Source organism: Furipterus horrens, unplaced genomic scaffold, assembly GCF_987537825.1.
Source record: "Furipterus horrens unplaced genomic scaffold, mFurHor1.1.pri manual_scaffold_1, whole genome shotgun sequence".
NCBI lineage: Eukaryota > Metazoa > Chordata > Mammalia > Chiroptera > Furipteridae > Furipterus > Furipterus horrens.
In genome coordinates this window covers 136173837-136192739 of record NW_028327171.1, presented here as the reverse complement: position 1 = coordinate 136192739, position 18903 = coordinate 136173837, and positions in this window count along the sequence as shown.

Here is an 18903-nt window from a genome sequence, read left to right as displayed (position 1 = left end):
TTACAATAGTCAAGTGCTGGAAACTACCTAAGTGCCCATCTGTAGATGAGTGGATCAAAAAACTGTGGTACATTTACACAATGGAGTACTATGTAGCAGAAAGAAGAAGGAACTTCTACCATTTGCAACAACATGGATGAAACTAGAGAGAATTATGCTTAGTGAAAAAAACCAGGCAATGAAAGAAAAATACCTTATGCTGTTACCTATTACATGAAACTAATGAACAACACAAATAAATGAGCAAAATTGAACCAGAGGTATGTAAACAAGGAGTAGACTAACAGTAACAAGGTGGGAAAGGGGAGGGAGAGAAGAGGTTAAAAAGGAGAAGTGTCTAGTCAAAGAGCATGTATAAATGACCCAAGGACATGGACAACTGAGTGGGGACTAAATGTTGGAGAAGGAGGGGACAGGGTGCAAGGAAGCAAGAGGGGGAAAAAAAGTGAGACAACTGTAATGGAAAAACAAACAAAAAAAATTCTTAGTAGGAAAAAAATGAAAATATAAAGAATGAAAATGCCAGTTCAGTGAATATTAGGACAAGAATTTTCCTTCACACTGTATATTTTTCTCCCTAACTGATCCCTCCAGAGTTTGGCATTCTAAAGAATTAAGTAATGACATAAGTTTTTTTGCATAAAACCAGTTGTTTATACAGGTTTTTTTTTTTTTACCAAGACGTTGACCCGAATGTCATGCCTAAAGGAGACATGCTTGGGCTCTGGTTGTTACCAAAAAGCCCCGAGGAACTGGGAATGATTTTCAAAGTTAATAAAAGCCCACAAAATAAAAGGCCTAGTATCATGGTTGGTTGTGTGGTCCACAGCAATCTTTCCAGGGAAGGAACAAAGGTTGTTTTCCTGAAAGATGGCAAGAAGGGACCTTAAGGCACAATGGAAAACCAGAAGAGCTTGGAAAATACAGGTGTGTACAGACAAGGCTGAATGCCAGGTATGTGGCTCAGCTTGTGTGCCCTGAAGGGCACACTGAAGGTCACCCTAAATGTTCCTTGGGTAAATTCCAGCAAAGTAGAACTAAATATCAAAAATGATCATTTGCTGCTCTTGTTGTGTTTATGAAAATAAACAGGATAAATTAAAAATGGACTTAATGCAGTCCCTTTAATGACAAGGAGGGTAATCTTAGGGAGAAAAATCATTATTCAAGGAAAATCACAATGATCAGTGGTAGACTAGAAAATAGTGCAGCTAACCATCTTTAAAGTTTCTTTTCATTTAAAATATGTTTTCACTTGAAAGTTAAACTATGTCTGTGGTATCATCAAAGATATTTAAGTTACAGGCAAGAAGAATGTCAAATGCCTTGCAACTGGATATCTTCCCAATAAGACAGTCTTACAGATTTAGAGACTTGTTTGTGGGTTATGTTACATAAATTAACATGTGTTTTCTGTTTTCAAAGGGCATAAACCTATGATCCCAGTACCTGAGTGATTGTCTGTACTTATAGGCCTCACTTAATCCTGTCTGCATTGCTGCCTCCTGAGACTCAATGGTTTGGCTGAACGAAGTGGCTGGGTTGGTAAAGAATGGGGAGGTCTGTGGCCTTCACTTTAAAACTGGTTTCTCTTTTCTATCCTAATGGCTTGGACTGAAAGGGCCCAGAGGTCTAAGAGGGGGGAAACCTAAAACATTTTTCTCAGCCCAAACTAAGTACAATGGGAAAAAGGGTTTTGGACAGGTGAAATATGCCTGGCGCACCTTCCTCCAAAGAAGCCCCCCCTTTTTTTCCCCTAATATGGAACATTGAAAAATTAATCCCTGCCTTCTGTTATCTAGTGGTTATGGATTGAATGATGTCTTTTAACCCTGTTGCCAAATCTGTTGCCCCCAGAAAACAACAAGGATACCAGCCTGTTAAACCAAGCACGCCGTTGTCTGGGGACAGCCAACTGACCTGGAGTCTGCACGATCCTTCCCCATGTGGGAAGGCAACCCTCCCCTCCACACCCCCACTCTTACTAGGGATGTCTGGACCCAAGGGTAGGTAAGACGACGACCATGTCCAGCTTGAAGTAGCAAGAGGAGCTTGAGACCTTCGCCCATTGTCCTTTATAAGATTATAAAGGGTCTTAATATCTGAGAGGGAGGGATTGTTATTTTTTATTGTTAAAATAATTAATTAATCATTTATTTATTAAAAAAAAGAAGAAGAATATATGAAAGGGTGAAGCTTATATGTATGAACCATGGGCATGGACTTGGGGGGGTTGCTGGGGGAGGGGAGTGCTGGGTGGAGGGGAATAAAGGGGAAAAAGTTGGAACTATTGTAACAATATAATCAATAAAATATACTTAAAAATAAAAAATAAAAAATGAAAGACAAACATCACATGATCATATCAATAGATGCTGAAAAAGCATTTGATGAAGTATAACACCCATTTATGATGAAAACACTCATCAAAATTGGAAGAGAGAGAATACCTCAACATAAAATGAAGGCCATATACCAGAAACCTGAAGCTGACCTGATACCCAATGGACAAAAACTGAAAGTATTCCCCCTGAGGTCAGGAACAAGACAAGGATGTCCACTCTTCACTCCTATTCAACATAGTCTTGGAAGTTCTAGCCACAGCAATGAGACAAGAAAAAGAAATAAAAGGCATCCAACTTGAAAAAGAGGATGTAAAACTGTCATTATTTGCAGATGACATGATAGTATACATAGAAAACCCCATAGACTCCACGAAAAAAATACTCAATATAATAAGTGAATATGGCAAAATAGCAGGGTACAAAGTCAATATTCAGAAATGAAGGTAGTTCTGTACACCAGCAATAAAATATCAAAAATAGAAACTAGAAAGAAAATCCCATTTACTATAGCAACAAGAAAAATAAAGTACCTAGGAATAAACTTAACCTAGGAGGTAGAATACCTGTACTCATATAACTACAGAACACTGAAGAAAGAAATTAAGGAAGATACAAATAAATGAAAGCATATACCATGCTCATGGATGGGAAGAATCAACATCATTAAAATGTCCTTACTACTCAAAGTAACTTATAGAATCAACACAATCCCTATTAAAACACCAATTACATATTTCACAGACCTAGAACAAATACTTCAAAAATTTATATGGAACCAGAAAGAAAGACCCCAAATAGCCACAACAATCTTGAGGAAGAAAAACACAGCAGGAGGAATCACAACACCTGATATCAAACTATACTATGAAACCACAGTAATCAAAACAGTCTGGTACTGGCATAAAAAGGCATAAATCAATGAAACAGAAATAAACCCAGGTCTATATGGTTAACTAATATTTGACAAAGGGAGAAGGAGCAGAAAATGGAATGAAAATAGCCTCTTCAACAAAGGGTGCTGGGAAAGCTGAACAGGGACATGCGAAAAACTGAACTAGACCACCAACTTACACTGTATGCCAGAATAAACTCAAGATGGATAAAATACCTAAATGCAAGCCATGATACCACAAAAGTCCTAGAGGAAAATATAGGCAGGAAAATTTCAGATATCCCATGTAACGATATTTTCACCAATACATCTCCTAAGTCAGCAGTTCTCAACCTGTGGGTCGCGACCCCTTTGGGGGTCAAGTGACCCTTTCACAGGGGTTGCCTAAGACCATCGGAAAACACATATATAATTACATATTTCTTTTGTGATTAATCACTATGCTTTAGTGGTTGGGGGTCACCACAACATGAGGAACTGTATTAAAGTGTTGCGGCATTAGAAATATTGAGAACCACTGTCCTAAGACAAGGTAAATAAAGGAAAGTATAAACAAATGGGACTACATCAAGTTAAAGAGTTTCTGCTCAGCAAAAGAAAACATCAACAAGATGAAAAAGGAACCAACTATATGGGAAAACATATTTGCCAATGAATCCTCAGACAAAGGATTGATCTCCAAAATAGATAAAGAACTTACACATCTCAACACCAAGAAAACAGACAGCCCAGTTAAAAAATGGGCAAAGGACCTGAACAACACTTCTCCAAAGAGGACATACAGAGGGCCCATAGACATATGTAAGAATGCTCAACATCACTAGCCATCAGAGAGATGCAAATAAAAACCACAATGAAATACTATTTTACACCAGCCAGAATGGCCATCATCAACAAATCAACAAACAACAAATGCTGGTGAGGATGTAGTAGAGAAAAGGAAACCCTAGTGCACTGCTAGTGAGAATGAAGACTGGTGCAGCCACTATGGAAAACAATATGGAATTTCATCAAAAAACTAAAAATGGAGCTGCCTTTTGATCCAGCAATTCCATTGCTAGGATTATACCCAAAGAATCCTGAAACACCAATTGAAAAGAAACTATGCACCCCTAGGTTGATAGCAGTGCTGTTCATAATAGCCAAGTGCTGAAAATAGCCTAAGTGCCCATCAGTAAATGAGTGGATCAAAAAATATGGTACATTTATGCAATGGAATACTATGCAGCAGAAATAAAGAAGGAACTTTTACCATTTGCGACAACATGGATGGAACTTGAAAGAATTATGCTTAGCAAAATAAGCCAGGCAATCAAAGACAAACACCATATGATATCACCTAATACAGGATACTAATGAACAACACAATCAAACAAGCAAAATCAAACCAGAGGCATGTAAACAAGGAGCAGACTAACAGTGACAAGGGGGGAGGGGGAAGGGAGAGAAGGGGGTAAGAAGGGGAAAAGGTATAGTCAAGGAACTAGTATAAATGACCCATGGACATGGACAACTGGGTGGGGATTGACTATGCGAGAAGAGGTGGGCAAGGAGGGTGAGAGCAATGGGGGAAAATATGGAGCAACTGTAATAGAAAACCAATTAAAAAAATATATATATATAGCCTTCCTTTTATATTAGTTGATTTCCAAAACATGTATTACAATTTCATTACCCCAATGCTTTCTTCTACTTTATTTATTAAATATATTTTATTGATTATGCTCTTACAGTTGTTCCAGTTTTTCCTCCTTTGCCTCCTTCCACCCAGTTTCCCTGTTCCCTCCAGCAATCCATGTCAACGGTTTGTGCATATAAGTTCTTTGGCTTCTTCATTTTCTATACTGTTCTTAACATCCTCATCTATTTTGTACCTACCAATTATGCTTCTTCCTGCCTGCAACTTTTTCCCCATTTGCCCCCTGCCCTCTCCCAGCTGATAGCCCTCAAAATGCTGTCCATATCTATGATTCTGTTCCTGTTCTGGTTGTTTGCTTAGTTTTTTTTTAGATTCAGTTGTTGATAGTTGTGAGTTTGTTGTCATTTTAATATTCATAGTTTTGATCTTCTTTTTCTTAAATGGGTCCCTTTAACATTTCATATAATAAGGCCTTGGTGATGATGAACTCCTTTAGCTTTACCTTGTCTGGGAAGTACTTTATCTGCCCTTTCATTCTAAATGTTAGCTTTACTGGATAGAGTAGTCGTGGTCGTAGGTCCTTGCTTTTCATCACATTGGATATTTCTTGCCAGTCCCTTCTCGCCTGCAATTTCTTTTGAGAAATCAGCTGACCATCTCATGAGAACTCCTTCATAGGTAACTCTGCTTTTCTCTTGCCCCAGTGCTTTCTTCTGCTTTAAATATTGAGTTGGCCATGGCAAGAAAACAAAAACAAAAACAAACGCTCAGCTCTGCAAGTGAAAAGTTTGAATATTTTTAAGTTTTTATTTTTCTTGGTAAATGATGTCAATACTTGATAAACTGGGAACCCTTTAAAAATATTAGTAGCCTTTTCATATTCTAGTTAGTAATCTCAAGGTATTACATTTCTACTTTTGTAATATAGCAGTTAGAGTATAACAATCACAACATTTGAAACAGAAGTTAAAGTAAAAGTAAAATCTGACCCTTTCTAAGAAACAAACAAAAGCTGATACTTTCTTTGTTTCATGTTGATCTCTCCATTTTGTGATGACAGGAAATGCTTCATGTAATCTATATCTTGATGTCAATAATGTTTAATTTTGCACTTTAGTGTTTGCTCTAATGATTATTTTTTTTTTGATAAAATTGTTTTTTTCTGTGCATGATGGATAGCCTCATCAAACATTTAAAATATTTCTGAGGGCAGAGAGTTTCACATTATTCATTTATATTCCTTTGCAAAACCTAACACATCTCTAGTCAAAGTGCAGGTATTTAATAAATATTTGTTTAACTAAATTCTTGAAAAATATAATAATTTAGTAATTTATTTACTAAATATATAGTGAAATTACTATGTATAAGGTACTATACTGAGTTTTTTCCTTCTTAAAATATGGTATACATCTTTATAATAGTTTTCACAATATTCCTTTGAAATAAGTAATTTTTAGATGGAGATTTTTAACTTATGTTTATTCATTTTGTTTTATTGTTATTGTATATTTTCCATTACCATTTAACTCAACTTATGATTATTTGTAAGGTAAATATTTTTGAACACATTACTTATTTTATAAATACATTTTGTAGACATGTTTTTAAAATATGCATGCTCTATTTTCAAGACAGTCATAGCCTAATGGAGATTTATTTTAAACTACTATTATCCAGTTATTTGCAATAATCAATCACTTTCTAACTTTAAAGATTAAAATACATTTTCCAAAATGAGGTTAAGAAAGTATGAATTTAAATGGCTAACCTTCACAATGACATTGTCTTTTTGCATCTGATAGCTCAGTAGTCTTCCTAGGTTTAAAAATTTCTACTTTCTAGGTAAATTATTCCATCTTCTAACTATCTTCCCAATATCTCTTTTATAGGGAACACATATCACCCACTTATATATGCCTTATACATTTATTATGAATACTTATTATGAGTCATTGAAGTGCTGGTATATTAACAAGTCACTTTTCACTAACTGCAGCTTCCTTCAGTAAAGACAACTACATGGAACTCTTAGACTCCTAACTTTGATTACAAATTAATTACAAACTGACATCCTATTAGGCAGCTGTTTCACAAAATACAGTTACTTACATTGTGTTTATGTGTATGTGTTTGTTGATGCTCCCTCTCTAACCTTTCAAGTTTTTCCCACTTTATGTCAACTACCACAGGGGCTGGAGTCAGTCTCCCTGACAGATTTACCACAGATGCCTTTGTGATCTGAGTCAGGAGTACGTGGTCATAACCCCAGAGGCAGTCAAGACAAAACTGGTTACAAAATGTATTACAAATATCTGTTGCCAGAGATGATATGAAAGAATGGTGTGTATTCTGAAGAAAGCACCTGACATTCTCATGGTATCTGAAGGAATGGTGGTAGAGTAGAGAGAGGCAGTAGGAATGAAAAGATAGATTCAGGAAACTGGTGCAAACTGATCCAATGATTACATAAAAAATTCTATGAGGCACTGAGGCACAAGTTCCCTAAAAGATATAACAACAGCACATTACAATATTTCATCTTGTCTTTCTTTTCTTTCACTGCTTCAAAATGGGTATTAAGCCACCTAGATATATAAGAGAAGTTTAGAAAATTACTCAACATTATCTCCAGTTGTTTTCTAAAGTTGAATTCAAATGCTAGCTTGTTGCAAAAATTATTAAATAGCATAACTATTTTCTTCTATTGACAAATTATATTATTGAGTTGGGCAATTCAGGGTATATCTATAATATTAGTTCATTCATTCAAAAAGTTTAGGTGATATGAAGGGATTAGACAAGGTTCAGACTTGGACATTTACTATTAATAACATATTACAGTTGAAACTTGAACAACTCAAAGGTTTAGGAACACCAATTCCCATGCAGTTAAAAATCTCTATAAAAGTTTAAACTTTCCAAAAGCTTAACTACAAATTCCTTCTGTTGAACGAACACCTTACTAATAGTATAATCTATTAACACATATTTTGTATATGTATATTATATTCTGTATTCTTAAAATAAATGAAGTTAGAGAAAAGAAAATATCATTTAAAAATCATAAGAAAGAGAACATAAACTTACAGTATTTATTGAAAAAACCTCACATATAAGTGGATATGTGCAGTTCAAACCCAGGTTATTCAAGGGTCAACTGTAGTTCCATTTGTAACTTGGGTTACAACTGGTATAAAGCCAGTCAGTATTTCAGTTTCTGAATCAAAATTATGAAATATATTTGTGAATTATGCAAATCATTCATAGGCCTGATATACCTCAAACAGCATTTAGTTATTCATTCATTTATTCATCAAATATTTAATTGACTAGTAAGTGCACATGTTTAGAGCCACTTGGGAACTTAGCCCAAGATAGTTCATCCATGGTGTAGTGAGGGACCTGGTGTAGCCCAGTGCATGAGCCAACACATATTTTTCTTGGAAATTTGAACAAGAACATGTTAAGAAAAGTCATTAAGCAGAAAATGTTGAATTTTAACCCTACTATATATGGACATCAAATGCAGACACGAGCTGTATTTTTTTTAACTTTACCAGAGGTTATGTTGTTTTCTAATTTTTAATTGTAAAGAGAGAGAGAGAGAGAGAGAGAAAGCACTGGTGTGAGAAACGTTGGACAGCTGCTTCCAATGTGCACCCTCACCAGGGATCAAGCCCATAACCTAGGTAAGTGCCCTGATCAGTATTTGAACACACAGCCTTTTGGTTTACAGGAGAACTTTCCAACCAGGTGAACCATCTACCCTGGGCAGATGAGCTGTATTTTGCTTCACAATTACATGTAACTTCCATTTTTATAAACATTGTGATCAAAATCTATGCACTCACAGTCTAAGTTCATAGTTTCTTTGCAACATTTTGGTTACCTGCATTAGTAGATGGTAACATGGTGGCATATTTTTTAGAGCAAGTTCTTGGATTTTATCTCCTCATCATTATTAAGATGGCAGTAAAAATGTAAGAAATTTATTTTCATTAGATATAGCTTCATTTTCCTTCCCTCAAACTCAAAAAGGGTCTCTTGAAAATAATTTTGAACTTCTAATACATATATGTTCAGTGAACAAATGTCAAGATTTCATGACACACAGATTATTATTTTATCTTCATTTGTTCTTAAGACTTGAAATTTCTACCTTTATTATTATTGTTTGGACTGAAGTACTTTCTGCAAAAACAATCACTCTTTTTCTTTTAATATTAAAGTGTAATATTTTCAAGACTTCTTAAGAAACAGAGATCCAAGTTCAAGCTTAAATATAAATATGTTGTCTTTATTAAAGCCAATAATGTAACTTAGGTGACAATAAATGAATAGCTTTACTTTCAGGCTAATATCACATATGCACACATGGCCATAAAGTTGCTTTCTCTTTTTTTGCCATTTTGGATTTCCATAAGATTCCATGAGAATCCTTTAAGATCTTGCTTTCTGTGAAAATCCCTTACCTTACTTATTTACCTTGAGTGTTCTTGGCATCCAAAAAATTTTAACAAAATTCAGAAATAAAATTGAGTCTGTCATACAATTGGCAATACCATGTTAAAAGATAGTATTACATTATTGCAAAAATGATATAGTCATACTAACCACTACCTATGAGTGACCATTTAAATTTAATAACAATTAAATAATATTAAAAATTACTTTTAGTTGCAACAACACAATTCAAATGTTCGGTAACCACATGTCTGGTGACCATCAATTTGACGGGATATTATAGAACATTTGCTTCAACATAGAAAGTTTTCTTGCTCCATTCTAATCTATACAGGCCTACCAGTTTTATCATTAGGGAAACAGAGAATGACCTTAACTGATTAGCCCAAGATGTTCAGCTAGATTGACAGAGTCGGGCATAAATTTCTTCTGGAGCTTGAATCAAGCTTTTTTATATATATTAAATCCTCACTTGAGGACATTTTTTTTTTCATTGCTTTTAGAGAGAAAGGATGGGAGAGAGAGAAACATCAATGGGAGAGAAAAGCATCAATTGGTTGCCTCCCATATGTGCCTGGATGAGGGACTGGTATTCAGGTATTTGGGTTATGGATTGCAGGCACCCACCCTGACTGGGGATGGAACACATGAACTAGGTATGCACCCTGACTAAGAATCAAACTCGTGACATTTTGGCCATGGAGCTGTAACACCCCAACTGAGCCACCGTGGACAGGAACTGAATCAATGTTATTTTTGCTGTACTCTGATCTAAACCATTTTTAAAAGCAGCTCATACACACTTAAAAACATCAGGCTTTCCTTCTCTGTTTTGCATGTAGTTTGTCTACAAACTACAGCTGGTAGATTACAGGGGAGTTTTAGACCCTGTGCATGCTAGTGAATCAGAAACACCAAAAAAGTCAAGAAAGTGACACTTTTCTTCTAGAACACTGTTAAGATGAGACACTGTTGATCATCATTAGCCCTAGAGAGCAGGGAAAAAAAAAAAGTGCATGATTGATATTGCTAATATCAGCTTTTCGTATTCTGGTTTTTCACAGAAAATTATTTTGCTATAAATTCATGTAAGCAGACCTTACACTACTTAATATCTTTGTAATGACTCTTCAAATTTTCAATTAATTTCAAACATACAGAAAGATTGCAAGAAAAATACAAAGAACTCATATACCTTTCACCCAAATAATTTTATCCTTCCTTTTTTTCTCTTCTACAACTCTCTCCTTCTCTCTACTTTCTCTTGCTGTCTCTTCCTTCTCTTCATTCCTCCTTCTTTGTATACTTTTTGTTTAAGAATAAGTTGCATACATCATATCTCCTTAGCCCTAAATACATTACTTTGTGACATTATCTTATATAACCAGAGTAGAACTATCAAAATCGGCAAAAATAAACATTAAAACTAATACTTTTTACAATAATCTAACGTTTATTCTTACAAAATAGACTCCATAAGCGCCCCATATTAACAAAAGAAATATATCATTTTAAAGTCTTAACTCAATGCTGCTTTTCCCATGTAGACTGCTTATAGAAATATTTGCTGAAATTATCCAGGACTTTGTCATCGTACTTTTCTTCTTTCAGGAGTTATCCTCAGGCTAAGCAAATGTTAGCCATGAACATATGCAATAATCTTCTCCAAGGTCAATCACGTTCTATATCAGCCTTCTAATTTTGTCAAAATATGACCATGGACATGTAAAAATGAACTGATTGCATCTTCTAATTAAAAGAGTTGTAAGTTTCCAAATATTTTTATCTTAGTCTCTTTTTTGTTTGTGCATTTTAAAATCTTGTTGAATTGATGTTAGAAGTTGTAAAACTGAAGATTAAACCAAGATATGTAAAAACAAAATGTCTTATCACTTGGGTATTATCATGCAGTGTGTCTCCATTTCATCAATATATTTTTAACTTTTTAAAGTAGACATTGATTTTATTTCTCTAGCATGCATATTAAGTTAACTGTTTAAATTGATTAGGCTTTAGTATTTTGGTTTCCTAGTGTGCATATATTAGCCACCCTTAGACAAAGCACAGAGCCTCCCCTTTCAGAAGATGTTCCTAAACTCTCTATCATTAGATTAGTGCGAATGTTCTTTTACTAAGAATATGTTCAGGGAAAATGACAAACTCATTCAGTCCTATGTGCTTAACTGCGTTTAGATTATATAACATATCTGTGCCCTTAGTGTAAGTACACTCATAAATTTATTGTGAAAAAATAGAGTTAAACATACAATCTGAATAATGACCCTAATGTTTAAAACATTGTCAGCATTCCTTTACTAAAAAATATTCCTACACTCTCACTCTGGACTGCTGGAATTACTGGACACATCTAGAGTTGTAGGATTTTGGCACTACCAAAGCATTTAGTGTGCATTTCAGTATTGGACTTTCCGTGATCTTTGAAGTACACTTTGTACCCAGGGGAAAATGAGTTAAATAGCTCAAATCTGGTGTTGTTTCTGAACTACCCCCTCACAAAAAAAATTTCTTTTTTAATTGTAACAACATACCCACACACACATATATTGTAAGCATATATATAAATGTAGATGTTTTTCCCCTTAATTTTTAAACAAAAATTTTCCCAGACTTCAAATCCTACTTTTCCCTCTCTAAAAAGCACGTGTCGCCTTCTGCAGTTTCCATGGGAGCGCTGTGAAAATTTCTGGAGGGAATTAGCAAGAGAGGAATAAAATAAACAATGGGTGTCCAGTCTGAGGATTTGAGGAAAGTCTTGTTTCCAACTTTAAACAGTACTACACTGATAGATAAAAATAGTGACAGAGCCTGGCTGGTGTGGCTCAGTGGACTGAGCACTGGCCTGCAAACCAAAGGGTCACTGGTTCAATTCCTAGTCTAGGGCACATGCCTAGGTTGTGGGCCAAGTCCTCAGCTGGGGATGCTCCAGAGGCAACCACACATTGATGTTTTTCTCTCTATCTCCCTCCCTTCCTCTCTCTCTAAAATTAATAAATAAAATCTTTAAAAAAAACAGTGACAGAAATTCAAAATGAAAACAAACTTAAAGGAATATTAGTCGGAGTTATCAAGCTGATTCCACCCAAGAGTCCCTTTTCAGTACATTTATTACACTTCCATCACACAACTTATTTTCATTGTTTGTGAAGCCTTCGCTTTTTATCAGCCACTTTAGAAAACCACTGTGAATTTCCCTTAAGAAATGATTTCAACACAAGATGAGTATTCATGTGTATGGGAGTGGTGGCAATGTTTCTGGGCAAATTTCCTCTAAATTTTCCAAAAATCCATCTGAATCACCAATGATGAGCAGCATGTGTTGTGGCATCTTGAATGCTGTTAGACCCTAGAAATGTAAAGCATGAAAGGACTTCAGAATTCATCTAATTTAATTCCTCTGATAAGATTTTAAGCACTTTTTGATGCCTGATGCCTTTTTTTTTTTTTAATGCCATGTGTCATGCCCAACTCACATCAGGTACTTAAAAAAACACTAGCATTTGATGGTATAAACCAATGCCTTTACTGATTTTATAAAAAAGGGATTTGAGATTCAGAGAAGTGGAGTAATTTTTTAATTGTCACACTTCCTGTTGATGAAAGAGCAAGAAATTGGAAGTAAACAAGTGAGTATTATTTCCACTTCACACCAATTCCACTGTAAACAGCATCTTAAACACAAGCAATTGCTATAATCCTCTTCTTGTAACACAACAATTATTTCTAAGTATCATTGTTCTTGAGAGTAGATAGTTTTTCACTTGAAAAATGTGGATGTGTATAGTGGAAACAGCATTGGATTTGGAGTCAAATGCAGGTTTACAGATCTGCCCCTTAATAGCTATGTGAGCCTCAATTTCTCCATCTACAAAGTAAAGATAAGAATTCTGGCAATAATTAGGAACAGTCTGAACAATTTTTTTCAAAATATGATCTTAGATGTCCTACTTTGAACACTCGAGTGCTCAAAGATTACTAAAATGCAATTATGTATAATTTTTATTACATAAGTAGCTACAAATAAGAAAATTATTTTAATCTAAATATTATATGTTTAATGTAACAACATATTAATGTAAATTAATAAATTATTAATTTTTTAGGGTTTGAGTAAAAAAAGAACGGCTAGTTGTATAAACAAAAAGAAATCTTTGCTAAAAGTTTGAAATAGAGGTTAATATAAGGTTCTATACCAGCTCACAGGTGAAGCGAGATAAGAACAATTAACACTAAATAGGAACCTCCTCAAGATTTCCTTTCTGCTCCTCTCTTTCTACATTGTGCCTTAGGCAGCCTGACTTAGCATGCTTGGTTACCTCCCTGGGGCCCATCCTTTGTGAGCCAAGAGACTATGATATGCTATGTTCTGACAGCAGTGGCTCCTGATGTGAGACAAATGAACACAGCACCGGGAGCCGTTTAACAAACTGCCTCTGCTTGTGCCGATACAAGCACCTTGGTACCCCCTAAAGCTCAGTGTTCACATTGATTAGAAGTCATTCTCTTCATGATGATTCAGGCTGTAAACTTCTCTTCAGAACCAGAAAACAAGCAGTCCCAGGATGGGCAAATGAATTATTGAGATGACTTCCTTCCTTAGGGGACTAAAATCATATCCCTTAGAAACTCTCTAGCTGTTTCAGTTTGGCTCTTTCCAGCTGTTTGTAACATTTCTACTCTTTAAATATACACACACACACACACACACACACACACACACACACTCAGTATATATATAGTATATACAAACACATTCACTATATATATAGTATATACATACACACTCACTATATATATAGTATATAGTATTTGCTTCTAATCCTTTTAATTTTTCTCCTGTATGAATAATAAATAACTGCAAAATAACATTTGCTTTAAAGATTCATCAATTAGTTTTTCTCTTCTCTCTACTTTTGATGACCTCTAATTTCTTTTCTAACCCTGAAAGTGTCTGATTGACCTAGTTATTAAATTGCAAACTGGGAAGAAATTTCTTATAATAAGAATTTTAAAGGAGGGAATTAAAACAGGTAAACTGGAAAGAAAATGGAGAGAGAGAGAGAGAGAGAGAGACAAAAGGAGGTTTGAAGCATCTAAAAATATTCCTGCAGAGGTGTACAGAAATAATAAACAGTGTTTATTAAAGTCATGAGGTGTGTTATGGCAGCATGGAGTGTTTTTAGGGAACAAAAATCATGACATGGCACTTTCTATAAATATAGTACTTTTCTTCAGCAGCCCAAAGATTATTTTTTCAAAGATTATTCAGTCGATCCTTTCACAGTTTTTATAATCAGACTCTAAAATGATAAAATATCCCCAATTTTCTCCTCATTTTTTTGTGGGAGGATGGGGGAGGATGAATGTGGATGGAAGATAGGAAAGTTAATTATCAGCACTTCTGGCCCCAGTAACTTCCCCTAAGGCAGGGGAGAGCTCATTGTAATCACAGGCATCTTGACATCTTGCATAACTTGAGACCAATGAGTGGCACAATAGACAAGGGCTGCAACAGGTGAGATTTCAGCAAGTTTACTAACTCCAAGGTTTGGGGAGAAATCTTTCCTCCCATACAACATTCAGGCATTCAGTATCCTTACAAGCACTGCTTCCTCTGGTTTTCTTTTTTATCCTCTACTTCTAAGCAATTCTTGTTCCTAGTATAAAAGATAGGATTCATCTTAGAGGACATAAATGAATTAAATAAACACAGAAATATATATAAAAGCCTCGAAAATCTCCCATGGCAAAGCAGAAGGTTTTTCAAGGCAAGTATATACTCTAAAAAGAGCAACTGGCCATTGCCTGATGATGAAAGGGAGAGTGTGTAATTCCTGGAATTGCACAGTATCTGTGTGGGGAAAACTGGGAGGAAAAACAAACACAGGGTGAGAACTTACAAAGCATTGCTCTCTTTTAGAATTCTGCCTAACTCTCTCGCCTCAAAGATTGCCTCTCAGCCAACATCATGAAATGTGTCAACCCTGTTAATGTGCTCCCTTTCCAATGTGCTATTTATGGGTAAGATGACATTAGATTCCATTGTATGTGTTATACCCAGATCAAGTTTTATGTTCCAGTTTTAAGAACATAGATTTACACCTTAAGGGAGATAATTTCTTAGGCATTCAATAACCAACATTTTTCAATGTCATTCTCTATCAAGGTCATACCCTTAAACATAGGAGCTAAAAAAAAAAAGGGGGAAAGAAAAGGACAAGGAAAAATTGGAAATACTGTAATGTATTTTACAGTACTTTACGTGAGTGGCTTTGTACTATATTCTGATTCTAAATCCAAGTCAATAATTTTTCTAGACAATTGGATGTGGGGTTGAATACAAGAAGTTTACTAAACTCTAAAGGGGCATTTTAATTACTTTTGTGATTTATTACTTACTGGGATAATTTCTGAGAGTCAGCAGAGTTGCTTACCAGAGCTATGGGAAATTGCTGGTTGTGAGTTACAGGTGAGCCACATTAATCATTTCTGGATTTTTTTTTCAGTGTGGGTTTTCACCCCATGAAGCTTCTGCCTCAAACAGGAAGCCATAATATGCTAACCCTACATCATCATCAATATTTCTTCAATTCAGTGACTAAGGTACCTTTATCCTTGCCACTCTAGTTACATTTTGGAAATAAAAATATTGTCATTTGGGACTAATCTGGCTAAAATACAATGAAATTAGCCAGATAATGTCTTTCTTAAGTTTGAATAAACTTTATTTATTCAACAAAGAAGTTTTGTTTTTAATTCTTACTCTTTTTGTTTTGTGGGCTATTACAGGTGATTGGACCACAGTAATAAATAAAATCTAAATGCTTACTCTCATTAGAGCTTACATTCTAGGAATGAAAGACAGAGATAAGTAAATTATAAAATCTATCAGGTGATAATACTTAGAAAGTAAAAATGAGGAATTCTGTTTTATATGGGGAGATCCAGAAAGGCTTCTTTGAAAAGGGGTATCTGTGGAGCGCTCTACAGAAACTGAGGAAGTGACCATAAATGAAATGAGGAAGAACTTTCTAACCAGAATATTATGTACTCAAAGAGCTGAGGTTAGTGTATCTGAGGGCAGACAAGGAGGATAGTGTCTGCAGGAGAGTGGTAAAGCGATGTCAAAAAATTTGCTGGGAGCTGAAGTGTACAGGGACAGCACCACAGTGAGTTGAAGATGAGAGAAGTGCTATGATCTCATACCTATACATAATGTATTAGCATCACACTAACTGAGGTGAGAAAGAAAGATAATAGGGGACAAGGGTGATCAAGGGAAACTATGTGAAGGGCTACTGCTAATAACTGTGAAATCTGTATATGTGAATCAGCCATTCAAGAAACCAATTTGAATGGGTGACTATTCAAAAGATTCTTTTGGACCATCTGATTCCAATGTTGCCCAGTAGAGGGATACGTTTTCCCTTTTGTAATAAAGCTAGTTGCTTAACTTTGAATATGTTGGGTTTTATTTTTCTTCTTAGTAAGTGGCAGTTTAGTGATCTAATCAATACAAAATGCAGTTGAAATTTTCCTGGTTGCAATGTAGACTTTTAAAAAAATTATTATAGTTATTTTGGTGTATGGATGACACTTTTTGTCTTATTTAAATGTTTTTATGCATTTGGTTTTATGTTTCCCAATAGAGAAAAATAATAGCACCTTGTGGTTCTCAATAAATGTCTGTAGAATAAATAAGTTAATGACTGAATGAGTGTATTTTTCACAGTCTAATCCCTTGTTTTGGGTAGGAATAATAGAATTATATGTCTATTCCATTTTGATACTAGAAAAAAGCATCTGGATAAAACAAATATTTTTATTCCATTTTTTAATACCAGAAAATAAAATATTAAATCTGTGATACCAAATTGAATTTAAAAACTAGTAATGTGACATAACATAAACAGAGTATTGTCTAAAATATATGAAATTTTATATATTTCACTGGATTTTACTATTGTTATTGTTGAATATTTCCTATTAATTTATTAAGACTCAACCCATGCTCTTCAGAAACTCTTTCCTAATCTACTCTAAATCTCCCTTTACCATTCTTCCTATTTTCCCACTCACCAGGATCCATTTTCATTATACCTTATATTTTCTGGTATTGTGGCACAAATTAACTTTACTGACTGTTATTTTGTTTGTTACCCATACTGCACTTTGTGTTCCTTGAACTTGGGACTTCAACTTAAAAAACATATTCTGAATCCAGGTACTGTGCTGTGCCTAGCATGTATTAGTTACTCATTAAATATTCATGAATAATAAATGAGTTCAAAAAGTTCTACGGATTTACCATATTACTTCTGTACATGCTGTTAAAACCATTATCTCATATATTATACGGTGTTTATTTTATGAGGCCGATTCATAGTCAGAAAGAGTAAACAAAAAGATCAACAACAATCAATTAGTTTTCCAAGAAACTGGTTTGTTTGGTTCTTCTTTGCAGACATTTTGTATTTTATCAGTAATTAAATTTCAATCTTTGCTTTTGACATGGAGGTACAAAACAGAATACTTAACTTATTCTAGCATCTCTTAAGACAATTGTGGCATACATTGGCTTTAGTTATTTATTTTCATCCATGCCAGTATGGTGCCAAAACTTATTCTCTGTCATGGAGTTTAAATATAGAATCAGACAATATTAATCAATGACCAAAATGAGAGACTTTAGAAAGCAAGGTATGTAGGTGATCATCCAACTGGGAAGAAAGAAAGTAGGGTGATTAATTATTATTAATTAATGAAGCCTCATTGCTTTCGACTATGCAAACAAGTGGAGGTTGGGGCAGAGAAAGAAACTGCCCATCTCTGAGCAGAGACCATTTGTTTAACAAGCCCCCACAATCCTAAAACCTCCGCAGAACCACCCACTCTGGGAACAATGGCCAGGGCAACAACTAGAGAGTCACCGGTCCCATACAAAGTGGGAGAAGTGCCTGGAAAAGGGGCAAGTGCTGAGCAAGCAGCTTGTTCCCTCTCAGACACCTCTCCCACAAACAGTGCCACAACATGGTGAAACGGGTTGCCCTCTACTGATGAATACCTAAGGCTCTGCCCCTTATAATGTAACAGGAGCAACAGCTCTACATAACACACAGAGGCAAACAAACACAGGAGCCTGTCAAAATGAGGAGACAAAGAACGATGGTCCAAAAGGGGGAACAGATCAAGGTTCCAGTGGGAGAACTAAGTGACAAGGAGATAGCCAACCTAACAAATGAGGAGATAGCCAAACTAACAGACACAGAGTTCAAAACACTGGTGATAAAGATGCTTACAGGCTTGACAAATATGCTTAAGTATGGCAAACACATAAGGGAAGAAGTGAAGGCTATGCTAAATGAAACAAAGGAAAATCCACACAGAAACAATGGTGAAGGGAAGGAAACCAGGGTTCAAACCAATGATTTGGAAAATAAGGAAGAAAAAAACAGTCAGCCAATAAAGAATGAGGAAACAAGAATTAAAAAAAAATAAGGAGGCTTAAGAACCTCTGCGACAACTTTAAACATGCCAACATC